The sequence below is a fragment of the Mustela nivalis genome, assembly GCF_964662115.1.
Source record: "Mustela nivalis genome assembly, chromosome: 4".
Classification (NCBI taxonomy): domain Eukaryota; kingdom Metazoa; phylum Chordata; class Mammalia; order Carnivora; family Mustelidae; genus Mustela; species Mustela nivalis.
The window spans coordinates 102,276,512-102,289,675 of NC_139023.1; the positions used below are offsets into that span (position 1 = coordinate 102,276,512).

The 13,164-nt window shown below is 35.4% G+C and overlaps 1 protein-coding gene across 1 annotated transcript in view; it reads right to left on the minus strand.

Moving 5' to 3' along the window:
* TET2 (tet methylcytosine dioxygenase 2) overlaps nucleotides 1-13,164 on the minus strand; it is a 138,289-nt gene that overhangs the window by 98,210 nt on the left and 26,915 nt on the right. The window contains exon 2 of the mRNA XM_082729168.1: nucleotides 676-820. The gene's annotated coding sequence lies outside the window, so the exon portion shown is untranslated. The remainder of the gene's footprint in view (nucleotides 1-675; nucleotides 821-13,164) is intronic.

Consider the following 13,164-nt stretch of genomic DNA (forward strand, 5'->3'; position numbering starts at 1 on the left):
GTGAAGAGCATTTAGAACAAACTGATCTTTACTAACGTCAACTGTAGATGAAAAAGTCCTTAGTATCTCCCTGTCAGTACCTCATATTTTCAGAAAAAATCATGTAAAAAATTACATAGGGTTTCCTGAAATCTGTCATTGTATACTTTAGTTCTCTAATGGTTCTATGAGGCCAAATCATCATGAAAACTGGCTGCCTAGGCTCAGTAGGTGCTCTCACTTTTCTGATCAGCAAATAACCACAAATAATCACTTCTTTTTTCATCTTCAACAAATGATACAAAGTGGCCACAAGTGAGATAAAAATGGAGAGGAGAAATACTGTGACAAGTGGTTATAGGTATCACATTTCTTCATTCTTACAGTTATATTTGCATGGCTCTGTTCTTTTCTGAAAAATTCAAAGACACTGAGAATCTGATGAAAATCTTCCTTTTCTCAAGAAAACAATGTAGATACACATTCATCCATCCAACCATCCGGTTAGCACAAAATTCTGGGACATTTATAGATCTTAAGATCTAACCCATGTGCCCTAAGCATAGATAATTAAGGTACTTGAGAAAGTACAGAGTAATTTATTAAAGTTGAAAGTTAGAAGAAAAATTGACCATTAAATTAGGAATAAATTTATACTTCTGGAAAACCAAGCACCAACTGTCCCCAACGTCTTACCAGCAGCTCTATCCCTTACTGCTCCTCCTGGATCATGGCCTATTGGCTGCTGCTGAGCCCATCTCCTGCTTCCAAGTGTGGTAACTCAACAGGAGCAGGGGCAAGTAGACAATCTTGAGAGGGTTTGATGATGATGTTGGCCAGCCTGGAAAAGAAAAGAATTTAAACACTTTTAAGTTAGCACAAATGAACAAGACATACATCTGGTATGAAAGCTATAATGTAAAGCTTAAAATAGTACAGATGCCCATAACTGGATATGTCCAATTACACCACTGACTATTAAAAAATTCAGGGTTTGGGGATCGTTCTCAAAGCAATGACAACTCCCAAATGCACCATAATATAACACTAATATTTGTAGAGAAAATTTTGTAATGCCCAAAGCTTCTCTGCCCAATCAGCAATCCTCATAGCTTGACAGTGATTATCAGTTAGACTTGGGACCCACTGGGTTATATTACTTCATCTGTTGAATCCAGTGGATCTCAACCTTGGTTGTAATAGTATTATCTGGGTGGGAAGCTGAGGCCTCATGCTCAGAGATTCTGATTTGTTGGGCTAAAAATGAAGCCTTATTCCCCAGGTAATTCTAGGGTGCAGCCAGGAATGAGGCTTAATCATTAAATTAAGGCCTTGTACTTGTTGAGTTGCAGCACTAACTTAACTTGTAAACAGCAAATGTTTATTCAGAATATACTGTTTATCAAGGCAATGTGCTCAGTGCCATGGTAAACATAGAACATTATAACACATGGTCTCTGTGCTCAGGGACTTTAATTTAGTTCAAAAGATTGAATACACATTTTAATCTGATCACCTAATAAGACACATACTTTTAAAAAAATTAATTAAATTAATTCCCTTTCTGCTGACCCTTCTTAGTAATCACTATACATGCAATTAAGATCTGTCCACTTGAAAATGCTTATTAACCACCCAACTGTTTCAACAAGGCAGGTAATACATTTCATATGCTAGCAGACTGCAGAGTTTGGTCAGCCTCAGTCATTACTTTCAAAAGTTACGTTAGAATAAGATACAACCATCTCCCATTTCTTATTTGTGTTACTTCTGAAATCTCCTTGGGTCCACAACACATTTCTATGCCTAGACTTTGCTTTGGAAATTTACACCGATGACACGGCTTTGCCAAATCCAACCTCTCTACACTATGTTGATACTTAACATCCTTAATCCAATTTATCTAAAGCATCCAAAGTTACAAGATTATTTACATAAACATTTAGGATTGCTGAATGTGTACCTGTAGTTCTTTTTATTTTTTATTTTTTATTATGTTCACTTAACCAGCATAGCTGTATATTACACCCAGTGCTCATCATCACATGTGCCCTCCTTAATAACCATCACCTGATTACCTGGTTACCCCATCGCTGACCCCTCTCCCTTCTGTAACCTTCGGTTTGGTTCCCAGAGTCTAGAGTCTCTCATGGTTTGTCTCCCTCTCTGATTTCTTCCCATTCAGTTTTCCCTCCCTTCCCCTGTGGTCCTTTGTGCTATCCCTTATGTTCCATATGTGAGTGAATCCCTATGATCACTGTCTTTCTCTGCTTGATATAGTTCACTTAGCACAATCCCTTCCAGTTCCATCCATGACAAGACATATACTTCAAAAATATAACCAAAGTAAGGCTTTATTAGTCAAAGATGTAGTGAGAATCTTGGGTGTTCAGAATGTAGAGATGACCATGAACTGAAATAAGGGAGAAAGTTGAATGCATGAAGAAAGTCTTCTGAGTCCCAAGGGCAGGATGAAAGTCAGAGAAAGACAGGAATAGGGAGGAAGCATTCTCAAAGACACAGCTGTTAGAATATGTGTAACAATATACAATATGTGTAGCAAGTTGAGGGAGACTAAAGAGCCCACTCTGACTGATGGATTTCTGAAAAGGAGCATTAGAAGAATTTGGAGAGGCAGATCTGAGCTAGAATTTACAAACTAGCGATAACTGGCTAAAGAAGTTAGGTCATTTTCTGAAATATCTGAAAATTGCATCTGGAATAGTATTGAGAACTACTGAAGGTTCATGTTCCAAGTGGCCTTAGTAAATTTACTGGGTTCTTAGTAAATGCCAGGCACTGATAATGCTTGATGTATTACGTATGTTATCTCATTTAACACAAACATCTGGTGAGGCAGTTATTGTTATCCCTATTTTACAGAGAAAGAAGGGAGGTCACTTCATTTTCTCAAAGTTCCATAACTACAAATAGTAGGTCAAGACCAGCAACATGCTGTTTCTTTAGAAACACAGCATTGCCAGAGTTATGTACTCACACTTAGGGTTTTTAAAAATTGAGATATAATTCACACACCATAAAATTAATTATTTTAAAGTATACAATTCCGTGGGTTTCAGCTAAAAGGTTGTGCCATTATTACCACTATGAAATTCCAGAAAAGTTTAATCACTCCAAAAATAAATCCATCACCCAGCAGGAGTCAGTGCTCTTTCATCCCTCTTCCAACTAACCCCCCTTCTGTTTCTAAGCATATACTCATTCTAAAATATTTCAAATTAATGAAATCATGCAAAATTTGACTTTTTTGTGTCTGGTTTCTTTCGCTTAGCATAGTGTTTTCAAGGTTCATCTATGTTTTGTTGTGAATCAGTACTTCATTCCTTCTTATGGCCAACTAATATTCCACCATATAGATAGATCATACTTTATTCATGATGGATATCTGAGTTATTTCTATTTTTTAGCTATTAGAAATAATGCTCCTATGAACTTTCATTTACAAGTCTTTTTATATTGTGGTAAAATAGAGCAACATAAAATTTAGCATCTTAACCGTATTTTAAATGTATTTTAAATGTAGAGTTCTATGCATTAAGCAGTCTTATTGTTGTGCAATCATCACTAGCATGACCATCTAGGAATTTTTTATCTTCCAAAACTCAAACTCCACCACCATTAACCAATAACTCCCCAGTCTCCCCTTTCCCAAGCTCCTGGCAAATACAATTCTATTTTCAGTCTCTATGAATCTGGACAATTCTAGGTATCTCATATAAACAGAATCATGTAATACCTGTCCTTTTGTGTCTGACTTGTTTCACTTAGCCCAATGTCTTCAAGATTTGTCCATGTTGTGGCACATGTCAGAATTTTGTCCCTTTTGAAGGGTATTCCATTACACGTACATACCACATTTTGTCTGTCTATTCATCTGTTGATGGACACTTGCCTTGCTTCTATCTTTAGCCTATTGTGAATAATGCTGCTTTGAACATGGGTATCCACTGTAAGTTTTGTGTGTACATACATTTTTAATTCTTTTGGGAGTGCAAATGCTGGGTCATACAATAATTCTGTCTTTACCCTTTCAAGGAACTGCTAAGCTGTTCTGCAAAGTAAATGACTGTGCCATTTTACATTCCCATCAGCAGTGTATGAGGGTTCCAATTTTTCTTCATCCTCATCAACACTTGCTATTGCCTGACTTTTTTTTTTTTAAAGCCATTCTCATGGGTATGGAGTAGTAAAAGATTTAGCTGTTACAACTTATTACATTCAAAATACTGGCTTATTGCAGTAGTTCAGATATAAAGTGAGAAGTCTGAACAAGAGGATGGCAGAGAAAATAAAATGATCAAGCAGGGAATAACTACTGATTGGGAAAGGAGTGGATATTAGTAGTACTGTAGGTATAGGGAGAAAAAGAAAGAATTGTAGAAGTAAAGTTTTGAGCTTGGCTGCAAAGAAAAATAATGGTATTAATCAGAGATAATTCTAGAAAGAAATTTGAAGTGACAAAATAAATTGTTGACGTGATGGACTTGAGAATCTATGTAATCCAATTAAATAATTATCAGATGGGAGGTCAGGGTTGGAGACAATAAAAATACCTTGTGCTTTTAGAAAGCATCAAAGAAGCATTGGTAAGCCTAGAAGAGGGCTTTTGCCTGGGCATGTTTAGTTTCCTTAAGGCTGGATTGACTTAGGGGCCAAACACTGAGAAATACAGAGCAACAGACTACACATTTGCCTTCCTGTTTTCTCTTTAAAATACTAATGTAGAACTTAAATAGTAAAATAATACATGCTTTACACTCAGAGGTTTATCAGAACTTGAGCTGTAAGTCCCTTGAGGTGGTATCAGATTTTTATCTATAGTTTGAGGCATTTGGGACAGCAGTGCCCTTGGTTCAGAATGGTGTGAGCAGGCTGAGTGGTACTGCCCTCTAAGGGCTGGCACAAGATCAAGAGGCCTACAGAAATGAATGTTGCTACAAGCAGTTATCTGGTTGGCTGAAAACCAGCTGGCAAACTATCAAGGAGAACATGAAGTTCCAGTTTTCTATGCCCCAAATAGCCCCCTTAAAAAAAAAAAAAAATCCCAACAATTAGAATGTACACCCATAAGAGACCACAAGTCTATTGTTACAACACAGTTCCTTAATGGTCAATGATCCTGGCTTTGTTCAGTTTTGGAAAATTTCCAAAAGAGTAACATTCAGAAATCAATGCAGTGACGACTGGTTACCTGTTTTGAAAGAAAAGTTTAATACTATTTAGGATGCTATGGTAAACATTCTCAAAGAAAATGCAAAACACTGTCAGTCAGTTTACACACTGAGTTTTCCCTCTGACCTTATACACTGAGATTATACAAAAAAAAATCACCCAGAAGGCACAAGAGAATAAACACAAAGGATAATGGCTGAAGACAGAGGTTAAAATAAGAGCCATAGAGGGGAAAAAAAAAAAAAAAAAGAGTCTAAGAGAGAAGCCAATGAATACATTTGAATGTTCTCACTCCCACACACATATCTACATTTTTAATTGAACGAAATAAACCTCAAGGTCAACGTTGTAATCTTGCTGAGGATAATGTGGTTCCAAGACAGAGTTTTCTTTGTTTCCTAAATTAAAATCTATTCTGGTATATTTAATCTACATCATCTACTCACTGCCATTGTTTTCAAAAGACAGTATCTATTTTCTATAATATTTTCCAGAATGTAGATGAAAAAAAACAATGACAATAAAAATTGCTACAATTTATCGAATGCATGCTTAGTCATTTAACCTTCAAATTATTATCATATTCTCAGCCATGTCCCTTAGCACACACTTTGTAGGTGGTAGGCTGCTGGAGCTTATGCTCTTACCTACCATACTTCACAATGTCACCAGCTGGTAAGAGATACAGTAAAGAAAACATTTCATTTTGGTGAAAGGTAAACTATTCTGTATTTCAAACCCTAGAAGTAGACACTTTAATCTCAAAATCAAAATAAAACTTTCCTCTGTAAACCAGTTATTCTACCTATAAACATGCATGATGTATAGAAATGTTTCTTTGGGGCCTTAAATGCATTCTCCTTTCAACCACTGATCAAAAGTTATTAATACTTTCATCACAAACTATGTTGATCCTGCTGGATCCAGTCCTTTCTTTCCTTTCTGTGCTTCTTGCCATCCTTTGCCAAGTCTCTTCAAAGCTTCCAGCAATAGGTTCTTCCTTCTGTTGTGATGCTGCCTCAGCTGCTTCCCTGCTTGAAATGATCCTCCTCCAGGTCCAAATGGGGTCAGACCCGAGTTCACTGAACAGCAGGTTACTGACCTCAGCAGGATATGCCCATAAAATGGTTTTCCTCCTCCATGCCCCCTCCCCAAAGCCTCTCCCATGCACTTTTTCTGCAAGTAATGATCCCAACTGTATGGTGCCCAAAGGGAAGTGCTATTTCAGAATGTCAGCTTCTTGGCAGCAAGGGCTATCCTGTTAATGCTTTAAAAAAAAAATCACTACAGCAGTTAAAATTCTAAGAAGAAAACCTAAGGAAGTCCTCATGCATATTTACTCCCTGAACTTCCTAACAGAGACAAAGTGGTGAGGAAAAATTCAGTAAGCATTTACGGAACAAATTCCACTAAGCTAAAAACAAATATACACCAAACAAGGTTGTTTCTAATCAACACTTTTTATGGAACTACAACTGCCAAACACAAAGTATTAGGCAGCAGTTGGAAATTGTTTGGCACAGCATTTCCACAGCAAAAAGAAATTATTTAAGAATCAAACACAGGAATGTAGAGGGACAGGTATAAAACAACCCACATTAGAAGAAAACACAGAATGAAAATCAGAAAAAAAAAACCCCACATACAAATTCTTACATCTGAAATGAAAACATTTCTATGACATTCTGATACTTGCTAATACTTGATTTCTTTGGTCAGAGAACACACTATAATAAACAGATAGAGGTGTGCCCAATATCTTAATTCTAAAAAGCCAGCAGTAGATACGGTTTATTTTTCATCCACTAAAATAGGAAATACAATTTTCTAAAACAGAATTGCCAATCCTAGTGTCCAAGCATTTGGGGCAGTCTGTCTAGAAATTCCATGTCGTGAAGAGAGGAAAGAGGTAAAGAAAAGAGTGTGTCCTTATTTTAATTATTCATCCATCGTTTCCTTTTTTCTTTATGCAAGGGACTTTGGGAATTGGCCATTGTATTTACATGGTTTGCTGCAAGACAAGAATTCTACCGGGAGGTAGGTTGTAAGCTGAATCTCAAAAGAAACTTCTCTCCCGTAACTCTCACAAACCCATAAACAAACTAAGGAAGTAGATAGGTGGAAGAAAGAACCAAAGTATAGATCCATCTCAGGTTCTAATTCTGACATTAATCCTCCATAACTTCATGATCTTGAGCCAGTCACTTAAGGAAACTGAGGACGAGAGAAATCTATAAAATATTAAAGTGTATTATCTCTGTTCCAAATCAGGTTTGGGCTTTATGATTTAATGGCTTAGATGCTGCCTAGTTTGATAAGGGCGAAACAAATACAAATATAAAAAATGGGTTATTGCAAAGTGAATAAGGTGTAAAAAATGAGCAAAATTATATCGGTAGAATTATCCAATTTAAAAACATTTACAGGATATTAAAACTTTATAATAAATAATTCTTAAATCATAATATTTAACTGTAAGCAATAGTCACAATGCTCACTATTGATTCCAAAGAAATTTTACATGTAGATTCTATTCCAAGATATACAATGTATATTCTATTCCTTTAGATTTGGCAATTTCATGTTATAAAGTAACATAATGCATTTTTCAGAGTAATGAAGCCACTACCATGGTTCATTTAGAGTGAGCTGCTAATTACATCCATTTATAACAGCCACAGACTGAGGATCAATAACTTGGTAGACTGTAAGTGCTTTTTGAAAAACTGTTTCAAATTTACGTTAACCTAGATACTTTTTAAGTGAGTCCATTCTCCTTACTCTTTAGGAAAATTATTAGGTGTATATTAACCCCATCTTCCTATTTCTTTAGGACAGATGGGAAGTAAAAGAATAAATTTTTAAATCATTAATTATGATATAAATTATTCAAAAGCCCGAAGAATATCTTCATGTAAAAATGCTGTAGTCTTATGGGCTATATGAGTTAAGGTTTAAAGCCATTACATTAATAAGATCAATACAAACAGCAAAGGATCAATGAGAAAAATTCTAATGCTTGATGAGTTGGCAAGTCATATAAAATAAAACTTTATGCTATATATAAAATTGCCAAAATTTGATTTGTTACTATTTGTAAAAACCAATATTGCTTCAGTTATAATACTTCTACATTTTGCATTCTAAAAATTTAAACAAGGAAACTTCATTAAATTTTATTTCTAATAAAAAGGCAAAGAAAGGAGAATGAAAAATTCCACAAATTTTCCAAAGGTTCTAATTTTATTCTGTTCCTTAAAGTGGAATATTACATTGAAAAGATTTCAGAACATATAGGAAAACTGAAGTTACGCTTACCAGGACTGTTAAAGCAAATTATGCATTTTGCAAAACTGAAATGTCAAGAAGATATAAAATACTCTATCATAAGATCTTCTTAAAAACAGCTTAGTAAACATCAAGTAAGACAAATAAATGATGATTCTCTTGCCATGGACAGGAGTAGTAACAAAAATATTTTAACAGTTGGCATGTCAAAACATGGGTCATAGGGATAAAGGAGGAGCTAGAGGCCACCTACAGGCCATATATTACTATTTCACTTACAAGATTGTAGGGAGGTTCAGGGAGTCATGCAGAGGGAGCCACAGCATCTTAAGAGAAGAGTTCTCTGGCTACCTTGGAAATATTTCCATTACTATCAGCATAGCTACACCCATGTATACCTGATGCATATCAGCTCTGGCTGTTTGTATAATTCTTAAATACAGATTTAAAAAGCATTAAGCAATTGTTTAAGTCTTTGCAAATCTATTACTCGTTACTGGAGAAAATGTTAACTATTAATTTTGGCAGTAGCTACCAAGCAATATCATGAAGGAAGTTCAGGGAAAGGAATAAAAACTTAAAGATGAAAGCTTTTTTTTTTTTTTTAAATTTTCAAAATGAAACATAACAATTAAAAAATACTTAATGGCATTATCAAAAATTTTTTAAAAATGAAAATATGAGGTTACACCTTCAAGTAATGACCAAGATGACAGAATTTAAATATATTTCTCCCTAAATAAATAAGACCGTTAGAATAAAAAGCTTCAATCACACATAAGACTGGAGAATCATACAAATGGATGAGAAATCCAAATAGATACCTAAATAATAAAATTTTGACATGGTAGTTTGTCACCAAAATACTGTGTTCATAGTAAGCTGGATTTTTGTATATTAAATTTCCTGGAGTTGGTATTCAACTATTGCTATTTAGCAGTTGATGTCTTAAGAACAAGCAAAATCATAAGGAAGAAATAGCAGCATAATTTAAAAAACATTTGGTGCAATGTTACAGAGATGTCGGGGTGATCTATATAGAACTGCACAGTTAAAAAGTGTTTCAAATCATTTTTTATTTGATAGATCTCCTAGATGGAATACATCAATATAAAGAGCAGGAATTTGTTGTTGTTTATTGTCCTCTTTTTGCAAGGGATTAAAATCACCTAGCAACCTCTATGTTGTAGAAACCAAAACGGAATAGTTGGTTGTCTACTACCAGTTCATCCAAAACAGAAGAATGCAAGCCAGTAGAAAAGCCCCATGCTACACTATGGTGCTCTGACACATATTTTCATCACATGACAAGGTAAAAATCATCAAGACATGCCCAGGAAAAGAATCTCCTATAAAAGCATATTAAGTCTAACTAAATTGAGAGCTTACAAACCCTGGACACACAGTCAAGAGATACACATACACACACACTCCCAAAAAATAACAAAAGACTTAACCAAAGAGTATATACATCATAGTTTAGAGAGGGGACTCAAAAATGGAAACTTTGTTAAGGGCTTTAAAATATTCTAGGTAGAAACATATATGGGCATAATAATTTATAGAAGCAGATTTTATTTTTGAACTTAATTTTATAGAGGCAAACAAGGAATGATTGTTAAAGTAGGGCAGGAGGTGGGGGAATCAACTTTAACACAGAGTAATAAATATGAGGATTTTAATTATAGAGATTTATAAAGGGACAATATCAATTAGAATGTGAAATGCTGTTTGTGATAATGGAACAGAGCAAGGTAAATGATAGAGCATCTTAATACTTCAGAAAGGTTTTTTTTTTTTTTTGAGTGTCATATTCCAGAGTATAGGAAATAAGGTCTGCAATAAACATAACTTAGCTCCCTAGTAAAAAAAAAAAAAAAAGAAAAGAAAAGAAAAAGAAACTACATATTTTAAAAGAAAAGAGCTTAATAATTTTAGGACATGTGTACATATATTTTAAATATATAAGAGCAGGAAAAATAGCAGGTATGTCAGAATTTGTATTTTCCTCTATGTATTAATGATGGAGGTTTTGGACTGTGTGGCAACATTTTTAGATAGTGAAAGAATAAAATCAACCATTTTTAAATCACCACGGAGCAAAGTGGAGTTTGGGGGAAAAAAAGAGTCACTAACTTTGCCTTTAGAGGAAAATGTCTGGAAAAGCCCTCTGTGCCAAGTTGACACAGGTCCATAAGCCATGGACATCAATACTCAATGTCTTGATTCCTCATTGGTTCTGAGTAGATGAGAAGGTAAATGAAAAATGGAGCATCTAACTCCTTATACTTGGAGATGTTAAAGTGTTATTTCTAAAAAGTGTCAACTGTCACCTGACCAGAAAGGCACACCTACTCTAAGCCCCAAGAATGAACCAATCAAGGAAGGGAAACAAACAAATGAATAACCATTCACACACGCATGTTATTTCAGTGGCCATTAAAAACCAGATAATGCTGCAGACTAAAAACCGCTTTTCTTATGAGAAAGATGAGTAATACTGCAGAACCTAAATAGTGGGATAAATTTACTCAGGTCTCACTAGGAATGCAGCTGCTTTACACTGCAGACAGTCTTATAGTGGGATGTCAGTCTTCCTTCCAGCAAGTGCCAATGAAATGACTTAACACTCCAGGTTTACGCCAGGTCAGTGTACACAGGTCATGTCCAGAGCCATGAATGAAGTCATGCTTTATCAGAAAGCAGGTCAGAGGTGACATAAATCATGGAAGTGTAACAGTTGACTAAAAATAACTTTCTATTACAAGCTGTCATTTCCTAAATGAAGAAGATACACACCCTCCTTTTTTTTTTTTTTTTTTTTTGAGGTGTGTTTGAGGGGAGATCCTCACATAAAACTGAACAAATCTTTCCTCTTCAACACCATAAGAAAAGTCATGGAGTCTGTAGGTACAGGAATTTGGCTGGTAGCCTTTGATGTGGTATAGGCACTGAATGAAGCTTCTTGAATTATGCCTATTTACTGCCTCTGGACATCCTATACCTCCACTTCCATTCACCTTTTCATGAAGGACCAGTGCTAACTGTTCACTGTAAGTAAGTTGATAGGTCAGTTAAGAAGGAAATTAGGTTATTTTTCCTTAACCTTAGGTTGGAAAACAATGTCAAAAGAGGACTTGGGGGACACCTGGTTGGCTCAGTGGGTTAAGCCTCTGCCCTCGGCTCAGCTCATGGTCTCAGGGTCCTGGGATCAAGCCCCACATGGGGTTCTCTGCTCAGCGGGGAGCCTGCTTCCTCCTCTCTCTCTGCCTGCCTCTCTGCCTACTTGTGATCTCTGTCTGTCAAATAAATAAATAAAATATTTAAAAAAAAAAAAAGAGGACTTGAATTGAAACATTACAACTACCCATAAGAAAGAGAAGACATACTTGTATTGCCTAGTTTATTTTCTTTTTATAAATTAATTTTTTTTCAGGTTGCTTTGTATGTTTTTAATCAATAAACTTTATTTTTTAGAGCAGATTCAGGTTCACTCTAAAATTTAGCAGGAAGTACACAGTTGTCATATACTTCTGTCCATGCACATAGACAATCTCTCCCACTATCAACATCTCCCATTGGGGTGGCACGTTTGTTAACATGACACATCACTAACACCTGAAGTCCACAGCTGACGTTAGGGCTTACTCTTGGTGCTGTGCATTCTGTGAGTTTTCACAGATGTATGACGGCATGCATCCACCACTGTAGTAGATTACAGAATGGTTTCACTACCCTCAAAATCCTTTATACTCTGCCTGTTCATCCCTTCTTAATCCCTCAACTGTGAGAAATACTGCTGACTGTATGGTAAGAGTAAGTATAATTTTGTGAGAAAGTGCTAAACTTTCTTCCAAAGTAGCTGTATCATTTTGGATCCCCACCAGCAAGGAATGGTGTCTGTTGCATACATCATTACCAGCATTTGGTGGGTCAGGTATATAGCACAGTATCATTGTTATTTTAATTTGCAATTCCTTAATGACATATGATGTTAATAATCTATCATATGCTTACCTGCATCTGTCTATCTCCTTTGATGAGGTGTCCATTTAGGTCTTTTGCCCATTTAAAAAAATAGGTTGCTCACTTTTTAAAGTTGTTTTGAGAATTTGAAGTGTTCTTTGTGTATTTTGGATAACAGTCCTTTATCAGATGGGGCTTTTGCAAAAATTTCTCCTAGTCTGTGGCTTGTATTCTCATTCTCTTGACATTGACTTAAGCAGAAGAGAATTTTTTTTTTTCATTTTAAAGAAGTTCAGCTTAAAAATTATTACTTTCATGAATCATGTCATTGGTGTTTTATCTAAAATGTCATTGCCATACATAAGCTCTTCTAGGTTTCCTCTTATGTCATCTCTAGAAGTTTTATAGTTTTGCATTTTACGTTTATGTCTATGATCCTTTTTGAGTTAATTTTTGTGAGAAGTTTAAGGTCTGTGACTAGATCCATGTTGTTGCATGTGGATGTTCAGCTGTTTCTGCACCATTTGTTTAAAGACTGTCTTTGCTCTACTGCATAGCCTTAGCCTTTGTAAAAGATCAGTTGACCGTATTTATGTGGATCTATTCATGGAGTCCCTATTATGTTGAACGGATCTATTTTTCTACCCTTTCACCAGTACCACACCGTATTGATTGATGTAGCTTTACAGTGAGACTTGAAGTTTTGTCCTCCAACTTCATTCTTTTCCTTCAACATTG